General features: G+C 44.6%; 1 long non-coding RNA gene across 3 annotated transcripts in view; it reads left to right on the forward strand.

The window, feature by feature from the left end:
* The window catches only part of LOC116073459, an 81575-nt gene extending 56185 nt beyond the window's left edge, over nt 1-25390 (forward strand). For all 3 annotated transcript variants that reach the window (XR_004111811.1, XR_004111813.1, XR_004111812.1), the window contains exons 5-7: nt 15053-15113; nt 24736-24815; nt 24905-25390. This is a non-coding gene — a long non-coding RNA (uncharacterized LOC116073459). The remainder of the gene's footprint in view (nt 1-15052; nt 15114-24735; nt 24816-24904) is intronic.
* The last annotated feature ends 1116 nt before the right edge of the window (nt 25391-26506 follow it).

A 26506-nucleotide genomic window follows, 5' to 3' on the forward strand; every position in this document is an offset into this window, starting at 1 on the left:
TACAACATAAGGGTCTTGAAATCTTGCTTCTCCTATCTCAGCCTCTCTATTAGTAGTGTTATTTATTTCATGTTTTTACACTATATTATGGTTTTCAGAACAGCTTATATATTTCAAAAGTATTTATAAACCCAAGGAAGACAGAGACAATTAACTTGGGAGGTGGCTTGTAGGAAAGAGAACAACAAATAGTGAGATTGAATGCTTTGCTTGACATTTGTATCTCCTGTATCAAGTTTGAAGAAGAGGACTTTATAAATTACTCTTTCTCTGAGATGAATGCTTTTCCAAATTATCACAGCTAATGAACCAGATTCTTACCCGCACCTAATGTCTGTGCCACCCTCCAAGCAGAACCATTGTTCATTGAAACAGTTGGTGAATGACTTTATGGATAGACCATCTTAATACACACACCATTTCTTAAATGAATGTAACCTGTTCTCTGTGGGCTGAGAATAAGATCACTCACTCAAGTCAAATAGTTTTGACCATAGCAGGAAGTTTGTATCCAAAAAATGTGCCTACAATTCATTTCTTGGTGCAGCAGAACTGTCAACTCTCAGCCTAGCTGCGATGGAGGTAAAATCTTTTGGTGATGTGAGGGTCATTGAAGTACAGCCGTATTACAATGAAATCCAATGTCTAAAAATTGTTCTTATTTTGGGCTTGTACCACAGTAAGAGTCAAGATTTTAAACTCTACTAAATACAAAACAAACAAACACAAAGACTTTATATATTTATGTTATATAAGAAAATACTAGTAATGATGTATTATTTTGAATTATACAGTTAATATGTTTGGAATTATTTAAAATTTATATTGAGAAAAATGTATGTATTTTCAGTATTGCTATAGACAAGCATCTATCTAACACTGTTAAAGTGATTGTTGTTTTATATCAAAACTTATAATACTCATTTTATTGTTATAATATTTTATAAATTTTAAGGAATATGACAAAAAAGATATTGTAGGTATTGAAGGGGGCTTCTCTGGGAGGAATTGGGGTACAAAAGGGAAACAAGAATGTGATTTAATTCTATTTACTTAAAATATGTTTTTAAATGTTAACAAATTCAGATAAATTGAAATCATGTAACTTTTCTCATCATAATGCAATAAAAGTTAGAAAAAAGAAGAAAAAAATTCCAAATGATACAACTGAATAATAAGAACAGTCTAATGGAATGAAGGACAGTGGTGTGGGAAAGGAAGGAAGGAAGAAGAATTTTGATGAAATTCAGAGGACAACAAGCAAAAGACAGAAAAATGTTTGGAGAGAGACAAAAATGTCAAGAGATTAAAGACTTGAGTTCACAATAAACTAAAATGGAAGGAGTGGCGAGCAGAAGACAGAAGTAGTTTAGCAGAAGAGAAAAAAAAATCAAGAGAAAAAAACCCTGACTTCACCATAATCAAAAATGTATAAGCAAAATTAGTTAAACATAAGGAGAATTTAGAATATTTAAACTGCTTCTAAGTGTAAACATAGTAGCAAGAATGTAGTAGAAGGGAACAAAGGGGAAGATCAAGGGACAAAAGAAAACAACAAACACACAAAAACAATGTATCGATGGCACAGGCTCCTCTAACAGTGGTCCCTGCCCAGTGCAAGGGTTGGTCAGGCTTCCCTTGTTTCTGACCTCCGTCAGTGTGATAGACTGTCCTTTCTCAGATCCTCCCTGATTTATATACCTTGGGATGGCGTGCCAAGGAGTATACCCTGAATGTCCTGGGGTACCGGAGAGACAGGTGGAACACTGAGATCTGTTTCTGGATGCCTGTCATAGTGCTTTCTATGTTGGCTCAGTAATAAACAACCTGTGGTAGAAAAGGCTATAGGACTGTCTGCTAGACATGAGTTTTGGATTTCTCAAGTTTGTAAGTGAAAAGACTGTCCAGCAGAGAGATAGCTGTGTTTTATTTCCCACTGAAACCAAGATGTCTTGTAGGTCACCATGGCAACTCTGCTTCATGGTGGCTGATGACCTTGTCACACTTCGAGGTAAAAACCCTGGCACAACAGTGGCTTGTACATGATTCTATGTCCCATGTTTCCTAGTAGATTTGGTTTTGTTCAAGTACCCAGTTCAAGTACTGGGGCTCACCTTGGTCCTGATAGGTAAATCTTCATTATTACAAATCAGCCATGTTAACTACATTTTTTTCCTTGCCAGTGCTTATTTTAGAAGGAAGCACACAATGGTATTCTTGGCCAGTGAGATAAAAGCACAGTCAGTTTTTTTGTGGCATGGGCTTCTGGGATTGTTTTCCTAAAGAAACACAAGAGTGTCTCTGTAGGCCCTTTTGCATTGCTGTGTGAGGCCAAGATGGCTGGAGCTACTGCATCCATTTTACCACCATGAGGATTCATGAGGTACTATGCTTAGAATGGTGGAGCTGGAAGACAGATAGGAAGAACTTGGGTCCCATATGACGTGATTGAGCCACCGGATCACATGGAGTTTGCCCCAGTATTAAACCTCAAGTGAGACAATATCCTTAGGCCTTTTTAATTCATGGAGGCCAGAATTATGGTTCTGTAGGGCACCATAGCAACCTTCATAGCAGTACTGTGTAGGAAGCCATCTTCACTCGTCTACCTGCCTGGTTCTCTGATGGGAGGGAGGGGGGCAGGGTCAGTTTCTTTCACCCTGCTGGAGTTTTCTTGGTTGACATCACACATCTATGAGAAGGAGCAAGGACTGTACTATAAGGATGGGAAGACTTCCAGAAACTTTATTGCGTAGAACCTTTTGCTTTTTATTCCTCAAGCTGGAGAAACAAGACAATAAACCCCTATGTATTTAATTTCTTTTCTTCCCTAGTCTTTGCATCTCTATATATCTCAAACATGATAATTTTATGAGCAACCAAGTTATATATAATACATTTTATGTTCTTAAATGCATCAACTGATCTTAGATCTTTAAAGGATGCTAAAAAACAAGAACAGAGAGTGCCCAATTTGTAAATTAATTTGGGAATATAACTCTTTTTTTCTTAAGTGGAATGCTTGAACTCAGAGTGCCTTTTTTTCCCCCACCAGAAGCAATAATAGCTGAGTTCAAAGTGTGGCCCACAAAAATCTATATAATCTACAGTGTGCTACAGCCTTGCTCTTTAATATCTCTACTAATGAAGTGTTGGCTGTGCATGCCCTGACCAGACTCTATTCTGGTCTTTGTGTTATGTCAATGTTTTAATTCTCAGAAGAACTTCATATCAAAGAGAACCAGAGCTCAGATACGTTGAGTAACTTGCTCAAAGGCACACAGCATGTGTATTATAAAACCAGGACCCTGGGGCCTCTCTGGCCACAGACTTGGTTGTTTTCACACTCACTGTGTCCTCCTGATGGGTCTCAATTACCATTTTCATTAAGGTTTCTATAAAACAGCATTCTTAATTCTGTTTGCTATGCCAAGAGCACGTCTCTCAGCCCAGGCAACTAAACTCTCTATGTTTCCCCTCAGTACATTTCGGAGAGAGAAAGCATGAGGGGGGGGGGGGGGAGATAAAGAGGGAGGGGGTAGAGGGAGAAGGGGAGGGAGAGAGGGAAGAGTAGGGGAAGAGGGAGGGGGAGGGGGAGGAGAGGGAGAGGGAACCCTTTGGTATGAACTCCATAGTGTTATTCCTAGGCAACTTGTACCCAGTCCTGGTGTTTGCATGCCTTGGCACCCCCTGCCCCACCCCTACCCCCATGCCCACAATCTTATTGGATAGCTGAGCTGGAGGTCATGTGCACACTCCTCATTTTATTTCTTCTGCTTTACAGCCCAAACCATTGAAGTAGACTTGGGAAGGGAAGGGCTCTGCAATTTTTCAAATCCCATTTTGGATCAGAACTTAACTTTGTCAACATTAAATAAAATGTAGTTTTAAAACAAACAATGAGACTTCTGACGGCTCCTCATTCCTCCTGATTGGCAGCGCTGACTAGGTGAATGAAGACCATCAGTGACTTCTTCAAGCCTCATATCATCCACCCCTCCCAGGCCGTTCCTCTGTCTTTGGATTGGACATTCTTTCCCCACCAGGTTACTACTCCCTTGCTTCCTCTGAAAATGTTGACAGCATGTAGAAGCTGTCAAGCAGCCTAAAGCCTCCGGCTGGCCTTTATCATCCCAATGTGCAGTCATGGCTTCTTACTCAAAATGAACTTCTAGCCCAGATTTTGAAGTTTCCTTTAGTATACTTTTAGCTCCCTCCTTTTCTTCAAAAACAAGGCCCAGTTCCTCCGGCTGCCTGGCTGCTCTCTTACTACGCGTCCTTTACTGCTAAGAGGAGGAGTATCTTAAGGCTATCCTTCCTTTCATATCTTATACTTCATCCCTGACTTCACTGCATGCTCAAGGGGTACAAGCAGGCTTACCGGCAAAACCCTTCAACCCAAGAAGGTGCTGGTTGCTGATTGGCTGAGAGGAAGAGCTTCCATCCTCTGTTGGCTCTGTCATTTCCACAGATCATTGGAAACTGGCTTTTGAAAGTGGAAATAACATGAGAAACACAAGAGGAAGATCTTATCAACCTAATCAGCACTGACAATATATACAACCTAATGAACACTTGGCTAAGAAATTACTCAGGGTTCTTAGGAACAAATGATTTAAAGTTATTGCCAAAACAAGTGAAGAGTGTTCCCTTCGGGAGCTGAGCATCCGTGGTCTCCACAGACCTTTACTGCCATTAGTTGATTAATTAATTCATTAACACTCATAGAGTACAGGGTATTGACTCCATATGGCACTGAGCAGGCAGTTGGATTTCTTTAGAAAATTTCTCATAGACGAAAGCACAGAAATAGTAAATAATTAAGCTCTGAGCGGCTTGGTTGTGATCTTTTATTGATCAAGGCAAAGATTTGAGAGCAGGAAGGCTTCAGGCGCTCTCTCCAACCTGACTCTATTTGCCCCGTGATGACATGTTACCGTGAGACACTTGTTCTTATTAGAAAGCCTTTAAGGAAGAAAACAAGCCGGCAACATGTTTATGGCCAGAGTTACTCCTGTCCAAGGTTAATCGCCCCTGCCATGAAGACTGAGCAGTTCCTGGTGGGTTCCCAGGAGGTCATAGAAGTGAGATGACAATGGTATTGCCTGCCTCCTTCTCAGCCCTGCTTTTGTTAAGCTTCCTCCCTCCCCCCCACTCCCCACCCAAATAAGGCCATTAGGCCAATGACTTATGACAGTGCAGCTCAGTAAAACCTCCAGGGAGTGAAGGTGGTGGCCAAACAGAAGTGCTCGAGCACGGATCAATGACAGAGAAAGTGGCTGGAGCCTTTCTGCCAGGTGGGACTTTTGTCGCTTCCCTCCAAGGGCACCAAATTGGTTGCCCCGGCTCTAGATTGTGCTCAGCACTTTACTACAGTTCTTATCCTCTGGGTCTCCAAAGGGATCCAGTGGGAGGGAGGCAGGGGAGGGAGGATGGAAGAGGATGGACAGCAGTCTCCTGTGCTAAGCCCTCCCCAGCCTCATCCTGCTATAGCTCACATAGCTCCTGCCTGGTCCTCAGTCATTGCCCTCCCTCATCTCAGCAAAGCTTCTTGAAGGAATGAGCTCCACTTACTCTGTCCAGGGTTCCGTCTCCTAGATACATACCAGTGTGGGTTTTCATGCATCCCTTGTAGCTGCTCTTTGGTCCCAAGGTCATTTTGCGTCTCTGCAGGTCAGTGTAACATGGAGCCATGCAATTCATCTGCTGCTGGAATGAATGGTAGGGTTTGGAAATTTCTCACAGCTTTCCCTTCATATATTAGCCCTTGGTACTTTTGGAACCTTATGTATGTGCACATGCATGTCTGTATGTGTGTTTGTGTGTGTTGCATGCATCTGTGGGCATATGCATGTGCAGGGGGGATTGTCTGTATGTGTTAATGTGGAAGTTATAGGTCTATTTCAAGTATTCTCCTCTATCATTCTCCATATTATTAGTGTTTTTTTAAATAATTTTGTTATTAATGATAACATGAACGATGATGGTGATGTTGATTTGAGACATAGTCTCTCAGTGGACCTGGGACTTACTGTTTTGATTAGGAAGCTCCCAGAACCTTTTTGGTGTCTGCCTTATCCATGCTGGGGCTCCAGGCTTACATGAGTACTTGGTCCCATGGGTACTGGGGATGGAAAGTCAGGTCCTCGTGCTTGCATACAGCATTTTACTCCCTGAGCTGTCCCCCTAGCCCTGCCAAAGTGGCTGTAAGATTCAGATCTGGTGTGCCTTCCTGATTATTCCATTTAAATACAGTTCTTTCTTCTCCCTCCCCCTCCTCCTCCTCCTCCTCTTCCTCTTCCTCTCCTTTTTCATCCTCTTCTTACTCTTCCTCCTCCTCCTCTCCCCCTCTCACACAAGGACTCATGTAGTCTATGTTAACCTCAAACTCAATATATAGCTATAGGTTCTCCAGGTGGTGCATGCTAAAGTATATCACTGCCTTAGTGATCTCTCTCTCTCTCTCTCTCTCTCTCTCTCTCTCTCTCTCTCTCTCTCCCCCTCATCTCTCATTAAACTTGATATCCTTCTGCTTCAGGTTACCAAGTGCTTGCATAACAGGGGAGTGCCACCATAGCTGGTGGAAAGCAGCCTTGTTCCCAGGTTTTTTTTTTTTTTTGGCTTTTTGGAGACAGGGTTTCTCTGTATAGCTCTGGCTGTCCTGGAACTCACTCTGTAGACAAGGCTGGGCTCAAACTCAGAAATCTGCCTGCCTCTGCCTCCCAAGTGCTGGGATTAAAGGCGTGCGCCACCACCGCCGGGCCATTCCCAGGTTTTTTTAATTTGCCCTCCATCATTCGTTCTGCTCTGACCACACTCCATAATCTGGCAGCTCAATGCAAATGCAGGCTCCTGCTAAGCACCGGTTTGTTCCTGAGAATCAATACATGTATCACTTCCTCCAGGAAGCCTTCCAGGCCAGTCCCCTGCTGCCTAGCTGAATCTGGTGCCCTTCGCTCTACTCCCATAGTCCCCTAGTCTTCATTCAATTACTACCCTGCTCTCAGGTTTTAGAATTGTATTTCACCAGGCTGTGTATTTCCTGCTAGACTGTGAAGTTGTTCAGAAGAGAAGCTGCTGCCTTTTATCTCTGACTCTATGGGACTTGGCTCACTGCCAACCAGAGAAGGGCATAGTAATGATGTCCTGACGGAACAACACTGAGTCCCTCTCTTCACCAGAGCTGCTGGCCTGTGCTGGCACTGTCAGCTGCTTGCAGTAGGCATATTTTGCCTCCCCTGGCAGCTTCATGTGCCTCTAGACATCTCCTCTAAAAGTATTGGGCTAGGGTTTGATCTCATCCTGCCTGTTTCATTTTGGCCCCAGGGAGCTGGTACTGGCATGTGCTAATTGGATGATGGCATTGAGTCCAGCTGGTTTTGTAAACGTGGGCACAGGCAGCGAGCGGAGCACAGTTCAAACAGAATCGTCGTGGAAAGCCTTTGATTCTTCCAGCTTAAGCAGTCTGACCCTGCCCTTGTGGGAACTTGGCATCACTCTCTGTGCTATTATTGATGAGACCCCGCCTTAGAGGCCCGCTCTGGAGTGGAGACTGCGGTGGTTGCTGCTGCTGTATACACAGACTGTTTAACCCCGAAAGGCCTTACTCTGTCCATCTTCACAGTGGGCATTATGCAGATTAGTCACGTGCCCTGCCAAATGCTCCAGGCACAAGCCTTTCCGACGGAGTCTGGTTTAGCTCAAATGGTTAGGCGCATGGCTAGAAATGTAGCAAAATCCGAGGGAGAAAGCTTGGGATGTGGGGAGCATTGTCTCCTTAGGTCATCTGCGTACCCTGAGGGAGAACTGTCCTGGCTGTAGGTGCTGGCTACAGATGAAGTTCAGAAAGATTACTTCCGGTCTGAGCAGAGCTTGGCTTCTCTCCTCTCTTCTTTTTGTCTGGACAGATTCGTCCACTTCCCACAGTCCAGGATGTACCAACCAGTGGTGTGATGGAGGCAGGGAGGGGGAGGAAGATGGGAAAGATATGAGCACAGCTTTGCGTCTGTGGTGTCCTCATGTCCACCCTGTATGAGTTCAGTTCTACGTGTTGTGCTTGTCAAAGGGACAGCTTTCTCCCTTGGATCTCCCCTCAGATCAAGTGGATCAGCAGAAGGCAGTGCTCTTTTTCTTTTGTCTCTTTGGCAGGTGTGTGTGTGTGTGTGTGTGTGTGTGTATGTGTGTGTGTGTGTGTGTATGTGTGTGTGTGAGGGGCTCTGGAGAATCTAAGAAAAATGACAAGGACCCCTTAAAAAACAAAGTCTTCCCCACATGTGCTCTGTTGTGCTTTAACTCACTTCAGGAGACAAGGTTGCTAATATGGAACCCTTGCTGTGTTTTCCGAATCTTTTCTGCACCAAAGTCTCCTGTCACTGAAAGCCCCTGGAAGCCCCAGGCACAACTTGCTCCCTTCTCATTGTTCTCAAAGCAAGCGGCCCTCAATGCAGAGCAAAGCACAACAGGTTGTCCCGTTCCATTCTCAGAATCGGGTTGGTGTGGGTGGCTCCCTTGGCTCCTACACTGGCTTCCCACTTATTTACGAGACGACCTTGAGAACTGATTGATCAGCTATGTATCAGTTCCCATGCTGAGAAGTGAGCACTGTCACAACATGTGCCCCGTGGATGCTCTTGTGAGAATCCAATAGGGTTCTGCCTGTCAGCCCGTCTGCAAGGACTGACTGAGTGGGAATGCAAGGCTTGAACGCTTTATTCTCTGTCCCTTGTGCCTAGTTACAGGATCTCCTACAATAGGTATTCAATTAACATTGGTGGAAAGGGACGTAGATACAGTTGAGATACATTTATACCCATGAAGGCCTGTTAATGTGGCCAGGAAGGTGGCAGTTAAGAGAGGAACATCAGTGGCCCCAGCCTACAAGACTCTGTATTCTCTTAAAGTTCGAGGGATGATCACTTAACCTAGAACTTGGCAAGTACAGATTTAAAAAAAAAAAAATGTGAAAACGATAGCATATCTATGGAGAAGCCATGGCTTTGCAGACAGCACGGAGTCCAACACTAGTCTCTGATACTCACTAGAGTTGGAACAAACTTTGTGGGCCTCCATTTCCTCAAAGGAAATAGAGAGAGATTGACTTGTCACACATACTTGACTACATCAAGAGTGTGGGGGAAAAAACCAAACCAGCCTATAGAAGCTGTGGGAGGAGCGGGAGCTTAAGCTGCAACTGTACATGGTGGAAAGCTGAATAGAATCCAGCTATAGAAGTTGGCGTGTGACTGTCCTCAGCTGGCCTGAGATCTGCCCTAACTGTTGATGCCGCTGCACGGTGCTGTGCCTGATGTAAGCCTCCCAGCTGAGACTGTCTGCATTCAGATCTTGTCTCCATCACCGGCTTGCTCTGTAAGTTGGATGAGGAGTTGGTTAATCTCTCCCAGCCCTGTTTTTTTTTTCCCTGAAATGAAGAAGCTGCTGCCTATCGCATTGAGTCACTTAACTATGGGGACACAAGCAATGTACCTTGTCTCTGGTACATAGCAGGTGCCCACTGGGTGGCAGCTTTACGGCCACCCTTTATGTCTGAGAGCAAAGAAAGGGGGGGATCTCTGCTGCTGATCCTACCTTCTGCTGGAGAGCTCACCTGGGAGCAGGGTTCAGTCTTAGCTTCTTGAGGAATTCTCACATTTTGTTCTTGTATTATAGCTGTATCTCAACAACGTAATGGTAAACTATAGATGGGCCAAGCCAGGAGAAAGACCAATGACCCCTAACCTCAGGGTACCACGGAGACCCTCTGGTAGTCCAGGACAGCATGCTGTTTACAGTTCGCCTTGTTATAGATGCTCTGTGAATTCTTCCTGGACAGCTGGTCCCTTCCCTCATGGGTCCTTGGAATGTCTGCCAGCTAAGGCTTCTGTCCTAAGGAGGGGAAATCTGCCTCAGGTTATCTGAGGGCAGAGGCCATGTGGACCCAGGCCTCTGTGCAACCAAGCTCCTGTAGGAGAGCCCATCCTCATCCTGGGGAGAATGCTGGGCTTCATTCATATTCATCGTCACTTGGAGCTGCACCTTTCTCCAGTCTGTGCAGGGATGTGCATCACCATGGCAACGCTAGAGGTGAAATCACTCAAGTGTTGGCAAGCGGAGTTTCTCTCTGGAGCTTGGAAAAATGGAGAGCAGGCTCGTGGTGTCACAGAAAGGAAGATGCCCTTAAAACAACCCAAACATTCTCTATTCCATTTGGGGACTTTCCTTTTAAAAGCTGAACAATAAATGAAAAGAGAAATGTTTTTAGTCTCTGTATCCCTCTACCCCAATGAGCCCACTTGGAATGGACATGCTGATCCTTCTGGCTTTCCTAACCTGCTGCACCTTGTAGACTGTTCTGCCTGGAGTTGCTATTTTAAAGTAATGAAGCTGGGGCCCACAAGTGTGATGTTTGTGCCTGTTGGCTAATTTTTGGTTCTCTGTCTAATTTGGTGGCCTAGAAGTTATTTGCTAAAGACCTATTTGACAGGCTACTGGTGGCTAAGGTCAATGAGGACATGTTCACACACCCAAGGGGTCTTGAGATGAGCTGTTTCAGTATCTGCTCATGGCAGCTTGCCCTGAAACTTCTGGGAATATGCAGCAGCCCCTGGAAATGATTTTGACAGCATTGGCTTTGGGCAGGAATGGCAGGAAGAGAAAAGTATGAGAGGATGGGTGTGGGTGCCAGGTATAGGGAAACCTGGGCTGGTTAGGGGACCTGAACATACCCAAGGCTTAGAGGAGGCTGTCAGTGTAGATCGCCTGATAATTCTACATGATTCTTGGCTTGATTTTATTCTACTGGGGACAAAGAGGAACTGATAGTAGTTCTCCTTTTAATCAGAACAGTTTGGAATATGTTGTGAAATAGCCTTGCCCTCCTCCTCTCCTTTACTTCCCTCTCCTCTCCTTCCCTTCTCTCCCATTTTCTCTCCCTTCCCTTCCTTTCTCTCTCTTTCTCTGCCCACTCCCCTTCCCGTATCCACTGAGTGCTTGTCAGACCTCAGCCATTATGTAGGGCTAAGTTATAACCTTCCTGGAAATAGCCAGCAGTCAGGAAGTTAAAGTGAATATATCATAGATAAAGATTTCTTTGGAGTTCCAGTTTTTCTGTTTTTATCAGGGACTTTGATACTAAGTCAAGGTTATTAGAATGGTTATTAGGCCGACAGACAGACAGGCCAAGTGACCCTGAAATTAAGCTCAAGGTTTTATTGTTCTAGTCCCATGATCCAGTCTCGGATCATTTGGTCTATTCTATTCTCTGCTGCTAAGGACAGGCTTCCACTTCTCAGTGCCTTGGTTTCTCCTCGTGAGGCTTCAGCCAGAACAATGAGGGGATCTCAGTGGTTCTCACTCAGAAGGGCTGAGGTTTGGCAATGTTGGTAAGTGGGCTCAAGCAGTGCTATTTTGCCCGGACTATTCCTAATAGATGGTGGCTTCTCATGTGGTACAGGGAACTCTATGTTGTGGTTTGGAGGTGGAGGGGACTAGGAGGCTGGTAGGAGGAGAACAGATTCTAAAGAGGTGCCAGGATGACCACAGAGTCAGAGAAGATAGTATGGGTACCACTGTCAAGCATTAGAACAATATTGTCAGGATTACAACGATGAGCAGAATGAATAAAGGAGCCAGCCAGGAGGATGTCCAAGGCTCAAAGTGATAAGACTGTCTTTCAGAGAAGAAAACCATTAAAAGAGGGAGGCCAGAGATTCTCCTGCCATTTGTAAATGAGGGCTTGTAAAACCTGATTCACTAGTCTGTGAAGGTCCTTAAGTCATGTTGCCTTTCTACTGGTGTGTAAGTCAAACTGCTCATCTGTATGATGGAGATGTAGGTCCTCTAAAGGACTGTGCGTTCCATGAGATTCTGTGCCTGAAGTACTCTTCACTGTAGTTAGGCTTCCACTCAGAAGTAGCTTTGATTTCTGTTGTGTTTAATGTTGTGATTTGAGCCCTTTCAACTAAGCTCATCATTGGCTTTGAGTACATTGTAGTTGGTTCAGATCCAATGACACTTGGATCTGAGCAGAGTTATCCAGCTGGTGTCTAACTAACATCCACACAGGGACACTTGCTTCTTGTGATGTGGGTATTAATGTCTTGTTTCATCAGTTAGCAGGCCCATTAAATAACTAGTCAGGCAGCTTGGTGTCATCTAGGTTTTCAGATCACTAGAACCTTAGGATAAGTCACATAGACTTGTTTAAGACATCAGCCTTTGTCCCAGGCCTTGGTATGTCAGGCTGTCTCCAGTGGAATTGCCAGATCGGAGGTGACTTGGGAACCTTGAGGAATCCCAAGGGACTTCAATTTTTTCATACAATATATTTTGACCATGTTTTTCTCCTCCCACAATTTCTCCCAGATTCTTCACACCTTCTTATCCATTCAACTTTATGATCCTGTTCTCAAAACAAAACAAAACAAAACAAAAACAAAAATTTAAGGAACAAACAACACACACACACACACACACACACACACACACACACAGACACGGAACCAAGGAACACTAACACCCCCTTCCCCAAAACTACAAAAATGAAAATCAAAACAATCAAAAGACCAATCAGACAAAAATGCCAAAACAAAATGAAACACACAACATTTACAAAATTACCATTGACTTCATTGTGTTGGCACCAGACATGCCCTATAATGTGGTTAATATACTAACTCAGTGAGGATTCATTGGCAAAAACTGAATTTTCCCCAGGGGCTTTTGAAACGATTCTGTGGAACACTCCTAACTCCCCTTAGGTTATGAGTCATACGGTCAATGTGATGGAAGTTCTAGATTATCTTTCTAGAGAAACTTGGCTACGTTTATATATCATCTGTGTTAATCAGCCTCTCTTTGCTTTTACAAAGTATCCAATATAAATAACATAAAAGGAAGAGCCCATGGCTAGCTAGCGCCATTGTTTTCATGCACGTGTTAGAGCAGAAATGTGGAGGAGCACATTAGAGGAAGAGGTCCCGGGGACATCCCTGGTGATCTTCCTCTTTCCATCTGCTTGGATACAGGTCAGCGCGGCGGCATTTCAAGCTCAGTGCTGAAGGCAGACATACAACATATTCTTCAAAGGCATGCTCACTGGCTTACTTCTAATAGGGCCCCATCTCCCAGGAACCTATTCATCATAAACTCGTCAATGCTCGACCAAATGATGACGTCGGTGTCTTCTCATCCAATAGTACCGCTAGCTGGGGATCAAGTCTTCAACAGGCCAGTGTCTTGAGGGACCACTATTCCCATCCAAATCCTATCAGCCTCCAGGGAATGAGTCCCTGACAGAATTGCTTTGGAAAAATGCCCAGCATTCTCGAGGAGAGGCAGTCTCTTTCTGGGGAGGCATCTCCAGGCAGCATCCCCTCCTGGGCCTTAGCTAAGCGAGAAAAATCTGAGCACTTTTCTCATCAAGCTCAAATCAACTGCGGGAAGCCTCAGAGGGGCCTTCTCTGTGCTTTCCTCGTCATCCCCATCTCGACAGTCCTACAGGTTCTGAACGTTAATCAGTGTCATCGCGAGTCTGCTGATGTTACGAAGAACTTAATTGGTTCTTTGGAGGAAAATGAGTCACCATCAGGAGAATAAGCTGCAGGGCAGGAGCACACAAGGGGAAAGGGAACTGAAACCCGCTCGCGGAAAAGATCAAGTGTGCCCTTAACGCTTCTCCTCGGCTGCAGTCCCAGATGAGCCCACTTTTGCTGATGGGGCTTAAAGATAGGTTTTCAGAACCATGGAGACAAAAGGTATTGCCTTCTCCTACCCCCACCGCCTTTGTTTCCCTCTCTCTCCGTTTCTGCATGTGCAGCCATAGCCAGCGGAGGGGGAAGGGGACAGGCCATCCTCCCGACTGTCAGAGTTGATCATGGCTGACCTTATCACAACAGAGAATCAATACACTCTCCTCCCAGTAGCACAGAAAAATCATAAGGAGTTTGAACGGAAGCAATTTGAAGTGCAGAATCGTAAGAATCAGAAGATGAGCCAGTAAACTGTTGGGCCTCCCTCCGAATCCTTCCATGCCCTTCCTAAGAGTCTGGCAAGGCCCATAACATCTCTTGAAATCCAGTTTCCAGGTGGCGAGGAATCCAAAGAAGCTTTTGATAACCAAGCCCTCCTCCTAGAGGAATGGTATTTTTAGGTTCATGGTAGCAAGGTACTTTTGAAGGAAGCCTGAAGGAGGGTGGGAACTGAGGCTGGGACAGAGATCTTCACCTTCCCCAACGCCTCTCAGTAGAGCCTCTCCAGGCCTGGCCCTGGACAACTCCACAGCCTTTCACGTTTGGAAAGCCAAGCTGTGCCACGCCTCCTTCTCATTTCTTTGTTCTTTTAAAAAATGTTTTCTCCAGCTTACTTTCTCATTCCTTTTGATATTTGATCCCCTCTTCCTCTTTCTCTACTTCCTCCTCCCCTTCTTGCTGTTCCTCTCCCTCCTCCCCTTCTATTCTTCCTCCTCTCCCTCCAACTCTTCCTCCTCTTTCTCCTCCTCTTCTTCCTCTTCTCTTATACAGTATGAGTCCCGATACAGATCTCAGGTGGTCAGACTTGGCAGCTCTCACCCTTACCTCTGGAGATAAGTCATCAGCCCTCCAGCTGGTTTTTAGCATTGCCACCTACACAGGAACATTGTAACCAGTCCTGTAGCCCCCAAAGATTGGTTGTTGAGCAGTTTCTTCCCAGGCCTTATTGCATATTTACACATGGCCATGGCCTTGGATATTTGGTACCCTCCCAAAGAACTTTATATTTGCCTTAAAAAAGTAAAAATAACTGCTCACATTGTGCTTTATTGTTTGCTTGGCTGTCTCCTCTTATGGAAGCAATTCGTCTGCTCCACAAACAGGTATCTTTGCCAGGTATGGAGAAACACCAGGCACAACACAGGTGAATTCTGGCCCTCACTGAGCCATGAAGAAGCATGAATGACTGACAGAAAGCCCATATCAAACAATCTTGAGGGATGGTGTTTAGAAAGACCAAACAGGGAAGGGCCAGAGTCTAGCAACTGAAGCATGGTTAAGGACTTGATGTTTTATTTTTGTTATAGAGCGAGCCTGGACCTGGGAGGAAAGAAAAATAGCCAGAAACAGCAACATCTTGTTTGTCAAGTGAGTCTGGGGTAGAGGTCCCAGAGGGTCAGGCTGCAATGCAAGGACGGCATGAGTGAGGAGCTTGCCATCCACAGGGCTCATCCAAGGGCAAGGCTACAAGTGTTCTGCCAGCTGTTCTCGCCTGTCATTGCTGTGGACAGACACAAGTCTTGGGACCCAGGGCTGCCAATGCTGGGGGCAAGGGAACACTTATCAGGAGAGTGTACAAGGACCCATAGTGACAGGCAGGCCCTGGTGCCAACTTTATTAATTGAAGGGAATGTAATCCACCTGATGTTTAAAAATCACATGGGCCAATGAACAGAAACCAACCCTGAGCAAGCAGCCAAACAGGCCGGATGAAGCCAGATGGGTTGGTGTTCTCTGTATGGATGGAGACAATTGAGTGGGGGCAGGAGGGTGTGACGGTCTGGGCCTTATGGCTCACTAGTGTGTGGAACCCACACCTATGGTGCCAGAGTGAGGCCTCTGTTCCCTGTGCAGGCTAATGTGCCCCTTGGTAGATGAGCCTGCCCACAGGCATGCCAGCTGTCAGCATTTTCTGGCAGAGCTGTAGGACCAGCCCTTTGGAGTAGAGGAGCACCAGTGCCTGACCTCTCTTCTCAGGCTCTCATTCCCCACACAACTAGGCTCCCAGACTCGGGTATTCTGGGAAATTCCCCATGCTCCAAGATGTCATCAACCTGCGGATGGGGAGCAGGGATGCACGCGGCAGGCACCAGCCACAGATGGCCCCAGCATCTAAATAAGCATTTCATTAGTTTGGAACCTGGGGAAAAATGGAGCAGGTTATGGGGAAACACAAATGAGTATGGGGAGCTGAGTTAAATCCTGCTAGTTATGTTCGGCGCGTTCATAAAAATAAGCAGAGCTCTCTTTTTTAAAGGGACCACTGTCAATTAGCCGCAGTGCTCCTCCAGCCCTGTCGAGTTATAATGTGGTCAGCCAGGGCTGGGCTCCACATACCCTTTATATGCCTTCTCCTGTCATACTGAAATTGGCTTTCTCATTCCATAACTGTGTTTTATGCCATAACTGAATGGGAACATCTTTGCTTCTGTTTACCCTTATCTGCCCTGGAAGGCTGATTCCTTCCCATTCCTCTTTTTTTTTTGAGGTCAGAGCTCAGTTCTGATTGGAGAGGACATTTAATTCTATTTTCATAAGCTGTGTGTTAGGTTTTTCCTTTTCCTTCCCCAATAGAGGATGATTGTATGTGGTGTCTGTTCTCGGTATGACTCTGTGGCTTATTCTAAGCTCTTCGTCATTTTTCCCTGGGCATAGCAGGAGACCTCTGCCTATCACCCCAAGGCAAGGACCCCAGTCTGCTCATCTTTCCTGATAGACACGGGAGGAGGCTGTTTAGTTATTTATCATCTTTAAATTTTTATTAGCATATATTAATTATACAAAGTAATGGGTTTCATTATGACCGTTTCATATACATATGTGATACACTTAAATCTGGCAGTTATTTCTCCTATACGGTCATCTTCAATTCCATCCAATCTTTTTTGTGCAGATGTTGCAATTTCATTTTTCTTTATGACTGAATGAAACCCAAGAAAGACTTTAGATTGTGATTCTGAAAACCCCCTGAATGTGACCGTGGTAAGCCATTTCATCAGAAGTCTGAGAAGGTGTGAGGTTTGACTTAAAGCTGCCCTACTGGTCTCTTCATTTGTACTTCATTCAGTTATTTCATTTGTAGGATGGGGCTTGGAGGGGCTCTTCTTCTTGGGCTGATGGTAGGTATAAGGCTGAGGAGCTCTTAGTTCTATACTGATTTTGAGTGCTAAGTTTCTGGTTCTGAGCAGGTCTGACTGACTACAGTTTTGGGTCTAGGTGATGCCCGTAAAAGGTTCTTCTTCTTTTTTTTTGTTTGGTTTTTCGAGACAGGATTTCTCTGTGTAGCCCTGGCTGTCCTGGAACTCACTCTGTAGACCAGGCTGGCCTCGAACTCAGAAATCCACCTGTCTCTGCCTCCCAAGTGCTGGGATTAAAGGCGTGTGCCACCACGGCCCAGCCCTTAAAAGGCTCTTCTTGCTCCACTGTATAATGGCCATGGATTTCTGAGCATCTGCTATGTTCTAGCTTACAGTCTGTGGACCATTTTACTCTTTGCCACTACCTCCCCCCTGAAAAATATTATTATTCAGTTTAATGCATAATAAAGATTCAGGAGGTTAGGTAAAAGGTCCAAGGTCTTGCATCTGATAACCACATGAGTTGGATTTCAGTAGATTTTCAGACTTTGGCTTCCATCCATACTCATCCTTAATCTACTCACTGCTGGCCCTGTAGATACTGTGATATTCTAAGTAATCTAAGCGATGCCCCAGAGTAACACTGTTTAAGTTATAGTTTCTACAATGATAGAAATGTCCTCTTTTTTCCCATCCAACATGAAACCACTAGACACTTGAAGCATGGTCTGTGTGACACAAATGAGTTAAACATGCAAATTCAGGAAGCATTCCATATTTTTATGAAATGAACAATTTTCTAGACAGATACCAGGTACCAAGGTTAAATCAGGATCAGATCAACGATCTAAACAGTCCCATATCTGCTCATGAAATAGAAACAGTCATTAATAGTCTCCCAACCAATAAAAGCCCAGGACCAGTTGGGTTTAGTGCAGAGTTTTATCAAACCTTCAAAGAAGACTTAATACCAATACTCTTCAACTATTCCACAAAATAGAAACTGAAGACACTCTACCCAGTTCGTTCTATGAAGCCACAATTACTCTTATACCTAAACCACACAGAGACCTAACAAAGGAAAAAAACTTCAGACCAAGACCAATTTCCCTTATGAATATCAATGCAAAAATACTCAATTAAATTCTTGCAAACTGAATCAAAGAACACATCAAAACGATCATCCACCATGATTAAGTAGGCTTCATCCCAGGGATGCAGGGATGGTTCAATATACGGAAATCCACCAATGTAATTCACTACATAAACAAACTCCATATGATCATCTCATTAGATTTCTCATCAGGCATTTCAAATGTCTTGAGACAAATATTTCTCAGAAATAACTGTGGCTTTATCCTTGAAGCCTTCAGTGTGAACACTATTCCCGAGGTCTCTGGTTTTTCTGATAACGTTAATTCTCATCCATAGAAATTATTAAACAATTCAGAATAATCCCCTCATCTACATTTCTGCTGAGTAAGCACATGACCCATGTTGACCTCAGAGACTTTTTTTTAGCCCTGTCTTGATAACAATCTGAAATAACCTTAATATAAGGAAACCAATATTTTCCCCTAAACTATTATTTATTAATGTACCATGTATATTTTGTCAGTATATTTATTTAAAAATTTGTTCTGAGACAGCTGTGGAACAGTTTCTTTTGAGTATGAGTATGCTCATTTAATCAATGTCTCAGTAATGAAACCTCAGCTATTCCTAATATGCTGTTATAGGTAACATGAGTGACCATCTTACAGTGGATCCATTTCTTCTTCTCTTTTGTTTGTATTTTTCCCTTTTATTGAAAACACATCCTTTTATCACATAGTATGTCCTGATCACAATTTCTCCTCCCCCTACCTCTCCCCTCTGGATCTACTTCTTTTCTTTTCTTTCTTTTTTTTAAATTTGCCACTTACATATTTTTTTCATATTTTTATTAGATGTTTTCTTTATTTACATTTCAAATGTTCTCCCTTTTCCTGATTTCCTTATTCCCTCCCCTCCCCCTGCTCACCAACCCACCCTCTCCCACTTCCTGGCCCTGGCATTCCCCTACACTGGGGCATAGAACCCTCACAGGACCAAGGGCTTCTCCTCTCACTGATGACCGACTAGGCCATCCTCTGCTACATATGAAGCTGGAGCCACGAGTCCCACCATGTGTACTCTTTGGTTGGTGGTTTAGTCCCTGGGAGCTCTGAGGGTACTGGTTAGTTCATATTGTTGTTCCTCCCATGGGGCTGCAAACCCCTTCAGCTCCTTGTGTCCTTTCTCTAGCTCCTTCATTGGAGACCCTATGCTCAGTCCAATGGATGGCTGTGAACCTCTACTTCTGTATTAGTCTGGCACTGCCAGAGCCTCTCAGAAGACAGCTATATCAGGCTCTTGTCAGCCAGCACTTGCTGGCATCCACAATGGTGTCTGGGTTTGGTGATTGTATATGGGAAGGATTCCCAGGTGGGGCAGTCTCTGGGTTGTCCTTCCTTCAGTCTCTGCTCCACAGTTTGTCTCTGCAACTTCTTCCATGGGTATTTTTGTTCCCCCTTCTAAGAAGGATTGATGTATTTACACTTTTGTCTTCCTTCTTCTTGACTTTCTTGTGGTTTGTGGATTGTATCTTGCATATTCAGAGCTTCTGGGCTAATATCCACTTATCAAAAGCTCGAAATACCCAAGATACAATCCTTTCTGTCTTTCATTAGAAAAAAAAACCAGGCTTCTAAGGTTTAAAAACTGAACATAACAAAATAAAATAGAGTTAAAAGATAAAACACTAACTATCACATAGAAGTTGGCCAAGACAAGTAAACAGAAAGAAAAGAGCCCAAGAGAAGGCAGGAAAACCAGAGACCCACTCATTTGCACACTCAGGAATCCCATAAGAGCACTAATGTGGAAGCCATAATTTATACACCGAGGACCTGGTGCAGGCCCCGTGCCCCCTGGATTAGTCTCTGTCAGTTCATATGATTGTTGGATCCACTTTTTACTATTGTACTTTAAAGAAAAATTTTAGCTCAGTGTTATTAAACTTGCTTCCAGGAAGGTTTACAAGTTTTATTCCCAAATTTAAAGTGTAAGAATGTGTTGAGATGGAGTGAACTGAGCAAAAACAAACACAAACAAACAAACAAACAAAATTACCCACCCACTCACCCACCCACCTACCCACCCAACCAAAAACCTGACCTTCCTATGCCCCAGGCTAGCCTCAAACTTACCAAGCAGCTGAGGATGACCTTGAACTCTGGTTTGCTTTCCTCTGCTTCCTGAATTCTGAGATTGTAGGCGTGTATCACCGTGCAGTTTCAGTTAGTACCAAGGGTACCCAGCTAGGGCTTTCTGCATGCCAGATAAGAACTTGACTTACTGAACTTCATCTCCAGCCCCTCAAGGCTGTAACTTTAAACCTTGAATTAACTTACTTTTAGTGTGTGTTAATTTATACTCAGACTTAGCAGCTTCAAAGAACCACTTTATTTGGATCACTATGTTGTGGAGTAGTAATTTGAGAAGGGCTTTCCTGAGTCCTTCTCAGAAAACAGACCTCCATGGGGTCTCTGACTGGTTAAGAAACCGGCTGGGGTCTGTAATTGCCTAAAGTCTTCGTAAGGCTCAGTGTCCCCAAAGACACAGTCACGAGGCTGCATTTGGCACTCACTACCTCCTGGAAGCTCAGCTGGAGTTGTCTGATCCAGAAGTAGTTGAACTTGTGGTGGATTATGTTAGCTGGATTTCCCCAGAATATTCTGAGAGACATAGGAGGCGCTTCCTAATGTTTTCTGACTTAGCCTTGGAAATCACACAGCGACACCTCTGCCATGCTGTGCTGGTTAAAACTGTTACAACAGCCCAGATTCAAGGAGAGTGACTGTAGAATACACTTTTCCGTAGGAGAAAGACCAAAATTCAATACCATCTAAGCACTGCTGTAGAACGTATAAAGGGCCCATAGTTGTGGGGCTTATAAAGAGGATCAGCAAGATACAGGTGATATGAACTTGGAAATGGAATAACAGGGAGGGGCTCTGACTGGGTAGGGGACAGGGAGGTAATACAACAGAAGGAGGAGGGATGAGGGACAGAACACCAAAGTTGTTTGGTAAAACTTATAGAGATCATATTATTCTATATTTACCTAAAATTATATACAATACCCGTAAGTACATAAACACACACGCACACGTATAAATATATCTTAAAGGAAGCTAATCCATTTGAGCTGATAAAGTACCCAACAAAAATCACAGACTAACAAAAACCCCAGTACTAGGCACAAGAAATCTTTCAAATAGTTTGTCAAAGTAGTCCAAGTGATTCCCAAACTGTATAGATTATCAATGTAGCCCTTGGTAGCTTCTCAGGGACTGAGGGTGAGCCACTGTTGCTGAAGACATTGTCCTTGTAAGACACAGGACTTAGATGGCCTGCACAGGATCTGACTTGAAATCCTCTTTCCTGCTGACTCACTTCCATGGTTTCCCCCAACTACTACATAAGCCACCAAAGGAGGGAAGTGATTAAAGAGGCAACCCACAGCAACACCTACGAACCACAGTTACCAGCAGAGCGAGATACACATAACATTACACTAAGTGGCACTTGTGTGTTTGGCAACCAATGGCCGTCTACTTGGACCTAATGCACACCCAGCAGTGCCACGGGCCCGCCGATCTGGGCCTCCCTCAACCCGCGGGAGAAATGGGGGTCCTAGTCAGGTCGACAAGGCGTAGGCGAAGAAATGATGGCAGAGACGACACATGAAGTATAAGATCTAAATGTATTTCTTAGAAATGGCATCAGACTTTTACAGTCATTGCAAAAGAGAGATGGTAAATCTGGCAGCTCAATAGTTGATGTACATCTGAGGCTATCTGAAACATACTGGGTCTAAAGCAGCAGCTATCTCCTCTGAACTGGTGCTGTATCCTCCGGGCCCAAGAGCTCTGGGCCCCCGGGAAATGTGGATGTATGAATCTGAGTCTTAGCCCATCTAAGTTCTAGTCTTAGTCCTGTATGTGAGACTAAGTCGTTCTTCCCCCAGTCCTAGTGCTAGACTGAAGTCACGTAGGCAAGCGACCCCCACACCAAGGTCAGCAGAGTCTGGTAGCTAGGTGTGAAGCAGGAGGAAGAGGAGTGGAGCCCCTGTTGAGGTATTCTTATGCTAATTCTCTGGTCCTTGCTGGAGGCAGGCAGAGGGGAGTCTTGACCTAACGCTTTTAGCTAATGTCTTAGAGTGAGGGAAACCTTTCAATTACTCTCTAGTCCTTAAAACATTAAACTAGGATAGTTGGAAACATTGTGTCGGCCAGGAGACAATGCCCAATCTTAACCATTTACAAATCATTACTTGGGGTACCTTTATGCCTAATTATGAGGCCGTGTTGATGATTGGAAAGACTAATCTGAAACATGTCTGCGTTAGGAGATAACAGCGACTGTCTGAAATCCTGGAGGCACAGATCTCCTTTTGAAGTCTTATTGCCTCTTATCCTTTATCAGGATTTTATCCCCGATATTTTGGATGTGACTGGAGTAGACGAGTGTGCGTAGCACAGCAGGAAGGAAATCATTCTTGGTCCTGGAAACCTGGATCCTAGGAGAGCTAGTGAAGTCATGAATCTCAGAAAAGAGTATATATTGGTCACCTTAGTAGGTCAGGATAGTTCCTTACTACATTCTAAATCTTACCCTTAAACTACAGATAAGTGTGGCCTGCCATACACCATCAAAAATGCTTCTCTTTACAGCAAATGGAGACTATTATAAAAAATCAGAACTGGACACAATACAGAGATCAACAGATTTTGGGGAGCCCAGCCACCATGAATAAAAGTACACCGCAGACCCTTCATCTATGGCTTAGGGAACATCAAGGAAGAGGGGGCAGAAAGGTTGTAGGAGCCAACATACCAGGAAGGTTGATGTGAAACAGTATCTTGTGGAAATGGCTGCATTACCAAGACCATGAAATTGGGCATGTTGATGAGGAAGGGGAAAGATTTCAGTGAGTACCACCCTTCGACAAAGAACTCCAGGCAGCTGATGTGTGCTGGGAATAGGAGAAGTGATATCTTCCATGGGTGGTCTCCTTCACAGGGTGTCCAGTGCAGAGTGTCAACCTTAAAACTATATACACACAAACAAAAATAGACTCAGTAAGTCGTGTGTGTGCATGTGTATATACACACATACATATGTATATGTATGCAACAATAATAAAAAGAGGTTTATCAATTTGAGAGTCGGGGGAACATAGAAGGGGCTCAAGGGAGGATAGCTAGAGGGACCAGAGAGAAGAAAGGGAGGGAGAAAGGGTTATAATTGTATTTCAACTAGAACATATGTGGTGGTTTGAATCAGAACGGCCCCCATAGCTTATATATTTTAATATTTGGTTATCGGGAAATGGTGCTACTTAGAAAGATTAGGAGGTGTAGCCTTGTTAGAAGAGGTCACTGAGCGTGGGCTTTGAGATTTCAAAAGCCCTAGCCAGGCCCGGTGACTCTCTCTTTTTCTTGCTGCCTGTGGATTTAGATGTAAAGCTCTCAGCTCCTCTCCAGCACCACGGCTGCCTGCATGCCACCATGCTCCCCCTATGACACTGACGGGCAAGCAAACCTCCATTCCATGCTTTTTAACATAAGAGTTGCTGTCATCACAGTGTCTCTTCGCAGCAATAGAACAGTGACTAGGATAGCATATTAATTATTTTTAATTATAAAAGTTGCCATAGAATATACTTTCCATGTAAGAGCTGGCCATATATATATATATATATATATATATATATATATATATATAATGCTGGTGGTAAGTCCATCACCAAGTTGCCAGTAATTGAAGGAGGTGTCCAGGATGTTTAATTTTTCTCTGTCACCTGGACTGGATTTGGAATTACCTAGGGGGATATACTCCTGGAAGTGTCTGTGAGGGTGTTTCCAGACAGGAACCTGAGGACAGAAGACCCACCTTGAAAGTGGGTAGCGGCATCCCATGGACTGGAGCTGCTGGCTGAAAGAAAAAGAAACGAGAGAGTAAACCAAGCAACAGCATTCATCTCTCCGTGCTTTGTGACCTAGATACGTTCTGTCGTCTGCTCCCTCCATGCCTCGCCTTCTTCACCACAATGCTTTCAAACCCTTACTTTGTAAGTTGCCTTTTTTTTTTTTCGGGTAGTTTGGCCACAGGAACAGAAAAAAGGTAACTAATATAGAAAAGGTAACTAATACAACATCTAAAGACCAGAGTGGATGTATAAGATAGCTGTGACGGGCCTTCTGTAGGGTTGATGAATATGGATAAATGTAGACAAGGGGTTCAAGCTCTGCAGCTGAGCTCCATCACAGATCTGGAATGCTCTGGCTGATGACTTCCAGGCCTCTCTGACGTGAGGAAGGGATTCAAAACACAGCCAGATACGTGGGGTTGGTTTATGATGACTCCCAGGAGACTAATCTGAAGGCTAAGCAGAAAGCCGGCATCTGTGGTCATCCAGGCAGTGGCTAATATATTACCGCATCTCTACACAGCGTAAGCGCTCCAGCCCCAGCCAGGATGAGGATGGAAGAGCAAGAGGTGAGCTGTGTGATTCTGACAGCTGAGGTTTACTTAATAAATTTTTGGTTGAGGAACTTGAATGTCCACAAATGATTTAATCAACCTTGGGCACTGTTGTAGGAAAAGGAGGACTCCTGAGAGACCTGGTGGTTACGTGTTTTTACCTCGACTCAGGCTGACCTGAGGCAGCCATGAACCTCAGGTAGCATCCTGGACAAAGGATGCTAGTTTTGTTTTCACTTGAAATGACGCCCCAGCTACTCTTTCGGATTGTGTCTCTGAGATGTGTAACTTTGGGTTTCTTGTGTGCACACTCTCACCATTTCTATTTCGTTTTCTTCCAGAGTTACTAGCTTTGGGCTAAGAAGGCCCATTCTATCAACTGCCCGCCCCACTGCATTCTAGCCCCTGCCCTGGATTTCAGGTTAGATTTTTTTTTTTTTTTTTTACTGAGTTTGGCACGTCAGCCTTGAAATAATTCTCCAACAATTATGCTTCTTCTCTTCCCCACAGAGCCTTGATTCAGAAGGGTGTCTCACCTCACATCTGGAGCCTCCGTTGATCCTTGCAGAAGGCAGGGCAGGCACTGTAATCCGTTTCACAGGAAAGGAAATTGAAGCACGGAGAGGTGACACCATTAGCTTGTAAATCTCAGAGCTCTATTGGAACCAGGAATTTCTGATGCCGCTAGAAGTCACTCGACTGGCTCCTTTCTCTGAAGACCGCATGGGCACTCCATCACTGTGCCATTCCCAGGACTGCAGGTGGTAGGCAGACTGGCAGATGTTTTGTAGGACTGTGTTGATAGTTCAGTGGGCCAGAACATCTGGGACAGCGAAGCTCTGGAGCTTAGACAGAACCCCCTGCTGTGTACAGGGGCACCACCCTCTCTGATTAGCTTGCAAGTTTTGGCTGAATTTGGGTTGTGAAGGTGACACCTCCTCTGGTGGGAATACTGGGGCCATGAAGGATGCAACAGCTATGCTCCATTCCTCCAGAATGTAGGTTGGTGTGAAAAAAAAAACCAACACCAACAGAACGAAGCTTTCTTGTCCATTTTTTTCAGGGCTGCTTGAGGAGGAAGTCTGGGGTACTGATTTGCTTGGAAGTCCGTCTGGGAAGGACTCAGCATTCTTTGACAGAAAGTACAAGGTTCTGTCGGAGCAAGACCTCATGTCTAGCCAGCAAGAGTTTGAGCAGGGATGAGGATCTTCCTTAATCCTGTGAAGATACCACAATCTTGCCTGCATGGGAGGGGCAGGTAAAAGCAGAAACTGAGAGGTTTAAGAGTTCAGAAGAGACCCCAGAGATGTTCTGGCCGATTTACATGCTTCCCACATCAAAATTCACCATCAGAAATTTGTTAGATCCCCTCACCGTGGAAGTTCTGACAAGAACAGGGTGGAACTCAGGCCATACGCTGCTTATCCAGGAAACTTGCAACTTCCTGCACCTCCCAGGGCTTGGGATGGGGGAGCCAGTTACTCTTCATACATTCATGCCATCTCCACTTCAGGAGACCCAACACCAAAGCAGAGCCAGGCGTCTTCTCGCTCCTAACATGGCACGTTTTCAATGTGGAAGTCCTCTTAGCTCCACCCCACTGGTCTTCCTCAGGTGGGGTGAGGCATCATGAGTAAAATAAAGATGTCTACAATTGGCATGGTTAGCTCTGGTCACCTGGCATAGTGACTTTGCTTGGGCCACATTCTCTTCCAGGTAGCTTAAATGACATTTGTAGCGTCTTTCTACTCCCGCTAGACTGTGATGTAGTAAGCCATGACGACCCACTCGCACAGACTTCCAAGTTTGTTTTTCTTGTGAACTGGAATTGCTGAGCAGATCTTTTGGAAGAGAAGGAGGCAAGGGGCTGGAGATGGATATCAATGAACATTTCAAGGAAAAGAGAACTTAATTGGAAAGGTTGTGAGCCACCAAGAATACTATAAAGGTATCAAGAGCCTGAAGCAGAGGAGGGAGAACCGGCAAACAGGAGAGGCAAGACGCAGCGGCACCAAGGCCCTTCACTGAATTACTCAACTCCCTGGCTTCCTCTCGGCCCACAAGCTTCCCACTAGGCAGCAATGCCATTCGACTCTTTTTTTTTTTTTTTTT

Source organism: Mastomys coucha, unplaced genomic scaffold (assembly GCF_008632895.1).
Source record: "Mastomys coucha isolate ucsf_1 unplaced genomic scaffold, UCSF_Mcou_1 pScaffold23, whole genome shotgun sequence".
NCBI lineage: Eukaryota > Metazoa > Chordata > Mammalia > Rodentia > Muridae > Mastomys > Mastomys coucha.